The sequence below is a fragment of the Monodelphis domestica genome, chromosome X (genome assembly GCF_027887165.1).
Source record: "Monodelphis domestica isolate mMonDom1 chromosome X, mMonDom1.pri, whole genome shotgun sequence".
Lineage (NCBI taxonomy): Eukaryota > Metazoa > Chordata > Mammalia > Didelphimorphia > Didelphidae > Monodelphis > Monodelphis domestica.
Window position 1 is genome coordinate 8565756 of NC_077235.1, and position 6081 is coordinate 8571836.

General features: G+C 40.0%; 1 non-coding gene across 1 annotated transcript; it reads left to right on the plus strand.

Annotated features, from left to right (window-relative positions):
• The first annotated feature begins 3111 nt into the window (after positions 1 to 3111).
• On the plus strand, positions 3112 to 3218 carry LOC130456204 (U6 spliceosomal RNA). The gene has a single exon (XR_008914798.1). It is a non-coding gene; the product is annotated as a U6 spliceosomal RNA (small nuclear RNA).
• Positions 3219 to 6081: the final 2863 nt, after the last annotated feature.

Consider the following 6081-nt stretch of genomic DNA (forward strand, 5'->3'; position numbering starts at 1 on the left):
GAGCCTACCCAGTCTAGTATATCCTAACTAGTTCTTCTTGTTAACTGTGGGCTAAGCTGTTTCTAGTTGTGTCTTCTAAATCTGGTGCCTTTAGGGAAGGCTTTCACCCCATCCCGCTTGGGACTCTGTTCCTCTCTCCTTTCCCCAGCACTTTCCCCCTCCCCTCCTCCCATCCCCACTATCATATGCATGAAAAGTAGAGGCTGGGATGGGGGAGCTGATAGAAGGAAGTGCAGAAGTTGGCTTTTTCCCTAAAAGAACCATGACTTTTCTAAAGCTCTTAGTCAGCCAGATTAAAATAAATGTCACTGGATGAGCTTCTGCTGTTTCTGTTACTTCTCCTCCAAGCACTTGCTAAATTGAAAGTGAGGAATGGAGCAGGCCCAGAGACCCAGCGAGAGATGCGGAACACACAACATGGGAAACTCTGAGACAGGCTCCTATTCATTTTCCTGTGGCCGCAACGTCCAGGGGGAGCCCAAGAAAGCTGGAGAAATGAGAGATGTGCTCACCACCTGCCAGTCATTGTCCCAGGGGAACAAGTGTCCTCTTTCTGCCTATGTGTTCAGAGGTAAACAAGGTGCGTGTTTCACAGTCATTAAGAAGCTGTGGAAGATCTAGCCAGTCTAGGCACACTAAGGCACTGTCAAGGGAACTGTGAATTGGTCTGGCCATTCTGGAAAAGAACATGGAATTTTACTAGAAAACTCAGAAAAAATGTGCCTACTTTTCAACTCGGCGAACCTTTAAGCCAGTAAAGCTTAAAACTTTAATAAGATTATTGAGACTTTCTGTAATAATGGAAGGAAAGTGTTGGAAATGATGAGGGAATGGCTGAACAAAGGGGAGCTGACACAATTTAATAAGCACATATGAGGTGCCAGGCACGGTGCTAAGTACACTTTCTCATTTGAGTCTCATGCCAATCCCAGGGGGGAGAGAGGAGGGAGGTAGAATCCCCATTTCACAGATGAGGAAAGTGAGGCCGAGATGAATTGACTGGTCAGGCTCACACAAAGAGTAAGTGTCTGAAGCTGCATTTGACTCCAGGTCGAGCAGTCTGGGTACTGCGTTACCCACCTCCTTCAGGTACGGACTGTGATCTGAAAGTGTAATTGGGTCCTAGTTTGCAATAAGAAAAGACAAATGTACAGAATTCAGAGAAACCAGACAAGGCTCCTAATGCAGTGATGCAGAGTGAACTGAGGAGAAACAGGAGAGTTAATTTGCATGATGACTGTAATTATGGGAGAATAAACAACACTGAAAAGCTTGGGAAGTCAGATCAGTAAAACATGCCATGGACTAGGAAGCATCTACTGAGGAGCTGGGAAGGAACTGTGGCAAAATGACAACAATCCCCAAAAAGAGCATTGATAACACTTTGGAGAAAGAAAAATGATCTAGGCAGTAATAGCGAGAGTCTTGCCTCTTAGAGAGACAGCAAGGTAGAGTGAGTCACCAAAACGAGAAGGAAGCCGCTTGCTTAGTGACCTTCAAAGCAATTACTTTTCATTAATAATAACAATAACTATTGGAGCCGTTTAAGCTTTACCAAATGCTTTCCATTACATCACTTCAGTTGAACTTTCCAGCAACCCTGCGAGAAAGATGCCAGAATGAGCCTATTTGAGAGATGAAGACACTAGTGAAATTAAATTACTTCCCCAGATCAACTGCTAGTGTTGGAGGCAGGATTTGAACTGAGTGCCAAATTCTCTCCGCTATGCCAAGCTGTCTTCCGTGCTTTGCCCCATTTGACCTGCTAGTCAATTCATGATTGACTTTCAAACTGGCACCTTTGTCTCTGCCCTTTGGCCTCAGCCAAGTAGATTTTTGGAATCTATAAGTATTTGCCTATTTCTTTTGCAGTTGTTGCTACACATGTGAGCTTTCTATTTATGCTTGGTCCAAGCCTAAATCAACAGATGTAACTGGGGGTGTGCTGGAGTCAACTCAGATGGGCTCCAGAGGGTCAATTGCTAGATCTTCAATGTGAGCATTTACACCTCAGAAAATGGCACACACCACAAACAAAAGCTTGATTGATTGGTCTGATAAATTTCCAGGAAAATATTAATAATGGAGATTAATCCTAAATGCACATTCTGCATACTTTCTCCCCAAAGAGCAAGTTGTTAAACATTTAGCAGCATACCCCTGACTGCAACCCTCCATTCCCTAAGTGGAGTAGCTGAACGTGGACTCCTGAATCACAGAGCATATCAGAGAGTTCCCCAGTGGTGGGCAATAGAGAAAGGCTGTGAGGTTCTTTGATATGAATGATGGGGGAAATGATGCATGGTCCAGTTATTGGAAGGGCTGCATTTAGAGGATCCACTATAGCAGGGGAGAGGAGAGAATTGGAGGAGTTCAATGAGAAAGATCTGGGGCCCCCAACCATTGGAAAATGGTAGAATAGTACCTCTAGGATCTCAGACACTCCTGAAGCCCTCTCTCTGGGCCTACTATCAAGCTAATTGATCACCTACATTGTCCTTGACCTCCTTATATGCCTCGCCGGATAGGATAGATGCCTATCCACTGACCCAGGACCCTCTGATCACCTGCTTCTTGATCTGCATCTGGGTCTATTCCAGCAGAGACACTGGGTGCTTCAGAGACCCAACCCTTCACCAGACCCCTTCTTGTCTCCAGGCTGACACGTGGAAGTCTTTATCATGACAGTCAATGCACTTCTGCACCTTGTTCAACTACATGATCTCATGAATCTTTATCTTCTTGGCATGATGGCTGAGAGCTCTGCTTAGGCCCAAGTGAGCACCTACACAATCTTTGTCAGTCCTTATCTGAGCTCAATCAAACACCAGTCTCTTCAGCTATGGAGTTCAGTTCCTGGTCCATCTAAACCTTACAAGCACTCCAAACTCGCACAGGTCTGAATCAGGAAGGCTGGCTGCGCTTTACATGGCCCTCAGAAACCTCATCTTTGCAGCTGCCGATTAGTCTAGCTGAGGTAGGTAGGGGAAGAAGTCCAGATTTCATTAGAGACCATCTCCTTTTGATTATAATATTTCAGATATGTGTGGAACAAGTCTATTCCCCTCTCAAGACCTGAAATTTCTGGGCTCTAAGATCGGGGAGGAGTGAGTGCTCATTTCAGTAGTTCATATACTAAAATTAGAATGAAAAAGAGAAGATTATCATGATCCTTACACTAGAATGATCCTCAAATTTGTGAAGCATTCCATATTTTTATACTTCAAACATAAAGTTGCACAGTTAAAATGGGCTACTGGAGCAGACTTTATTGTGCTTCTGGCTAATTTTAAAAAGCAGAGGTACAAATTATGATTTCAGACAAGGCCACAGCAAAAACAGACACGGTTAAGAGATAAACAGGGAAACTACATTCTATTTAAAGGCACCATAGATAGTGAAATAATATCAATACTTAATATATAGCACCAAATGCCATAGCATCCAACTACTTATAAGAAAAATCCATTGAATTATGAGGAGAAAGAGATAGCAAAACCAAAACACTTAAATACTTGTTTCAGACTAAGACAAATCTAACAAAAAAGGTAAACAAAGATGAAATTAAGGAGTCAAATAGAATTTTATAAGTTAGATATGATAGATCTCTTGCTATCCCTGAAAGGGAATCAAAAGAATATACCTATTTCTCAGCTGTAGATGACATATTTACAAAATGGGGTGCATGTGTAGACCCTAACAGTTTGCTAAGACAGTATTTACACATTGAAGATGCTAGGGAGCTTCTCCTCAGAGAAAAAGGATGGATTAGAGAAACTGAAGCATGTGCATACATTCTGAAAGGCATTCTAATCAGCCTACTAAATGGTTGGGTAGTGCCTTTTTCCAGTAGCTATGCAGCTAGGAGTATCAGAATCCTTAAAGGGAACTGAGTTAGCTCTAACCATCTCTTTGAGGCATTTGTACCTGGGGAAACTTGGTGACTCTTTCACTCACAGTATCTAATTAAAACAAAAACTATATAAAAGGGAAGGCTTTAGAGGTTCTCCTTTTCAACTCACCATCTACCCCTCCCAAGGCCAAATAGGATTTCTTGTTCATTCTTTTACATTCTAGGTGTTAGAAGAATCAGAGGAATCTCCAGTCTGGGGTTTGAGTACAAATTAGATGAATCTAGGAATCAGAATACAGGTCAATTGTAACTAGTCCAGCAATGGCACCCAAAAGAGCAAGGAGCAATTTCTGGGAGTATCCTTTGGGACTCCAGCTGAGTAGATAGACTCATTCATCAGCAATATCACTCTTCTAAATAAACTTGATGGAACTGCACTGAATTGTAAACTTAACTCCCCCCAACACAGGGGACCAAGGTGGCATAGGGGTGGGTTATGCTCCCAAGGCAATGGGAGAAAGGTGTGTATGTTTCTCCTTGCTATATCTTTGAAGTAAATATTTCTTTTGTAAACTGCCCAATGTTAACTGGTTAAATGGAACTGGAGTGCTAGTCATTGGCACCTAACAAATGGGAGGAACATAGCTAGTTGGGGATTGAGCCAAAAGAAGAGAAAGAGAAACCTACAAAACCCTTCAGGATAGTTTAGAACCCATCGGGAAATATAACGAGCCTGAACTTGAAAGACTAGAGCTAGAACATACATGTTACATTATAAAAACTGATCCTATTCTAGAGCATAAAATCTTCATAAACAAATTACAAAAAAAACCTGTTAAACACATATTTTACTAACTACAGTACAATAAAAATTATAACAAAGAGCCTTTTGGGAAATGATTCAAACTTAAACAGAGACTAGAGAATTTAATCCTAAATAATAAGTTAAAAAAACACATTGAAAAAGCACCAGGAAATTTCATCAATGGTAACAATAAGAAAACATATCAAAATTTTGGGGATGCAGCCAAAGCAGATGTTAGGAAAAAATGTGTATCTCTAAAAAACTTTTATCAATAAAAGAAAATGTAAATATTGATGAACAAGATATGCAATTAAAAATAAGTTTAAAACTTCAACTAAATAACAAAATGGAAAATCTAAATGTCAAAGAAGAGATTAACAAAATTGAAAGTAAAAATGAACTATTAAATAAAATCAGCAGCTTTAAAAAAACTAATAAACTACTAGCTAATCTTAATCAGAATTGGAAAACCTATTGAACAAGTTTTCAAATTAAAAACGATACCTCAATTCATATCCCAGTGCTCTAGCAAAACAAATTCCCATATTAGTCATGTCTGAAAATGTATATATCTTTTTACATTTTAAATTCATCATCTCTGTGTTAGGAAGTGAGTAGCATGTTTCAGCTTGTTCTCTTGGACTTGTGGTTTATTATTAAGATTAGGTGACAGAGTCACATACCCAGTAAGTGTCTGAAGACAAACTTGAACTCAGGTCTTCTTGACTCCAGGACCACTGTGCACTGTGGTACCCATTGCCTCACTGCCTGTGCATATCCTAAGACCCAGCAACACTACTACAAGATCTATACCCTAAAGAGATCAAAAAAGGAAAAATAGGATTCATATATAAAAATATTTATAGCAACATTTTTGCTGTAGCAAAGAACCAAAAACAAAAACAGTGCCCATGAATTGGGAAACAGCTGAAAAAATTATGGCGTATAAACTTAATGGAATATTACTGTGCCTTAAGAAATAACAAAAGGCACTGAGTTGGATAAAATTGGAGAGATTTGTATGTGCAGATGCAGAAAGAAGTGAGTAGGACAAGTACAACAATTTATACAACAACATTGTAAAGACTAATAACTAACTGTGAAAAATTTAGGAACCCTCATCAGTGCAGTGACCAACTGTAACTAAAGGTCCAGTGAGGAAGCATACCACCCACCTGTTGAAATAAGAGCAGAATGAGACAGACATTTGCAAATATAACTAATGTTACAAGGGAATGTGGTGAGGGAGGAGGGGGGAGGAAAGGGGGTATATTGTTAATAACGATACCAGAAAAAAAAAGAATGAAAAGAGGTTCATTGAAGTATTTTTGGAGCATTCACACTTTAGAAGGAAGTTAAAAGAGAGGCACAGGCAACAGGTTAGTTTTGAGACTATGCTGAATTTATTAAATATTTCTTAAAA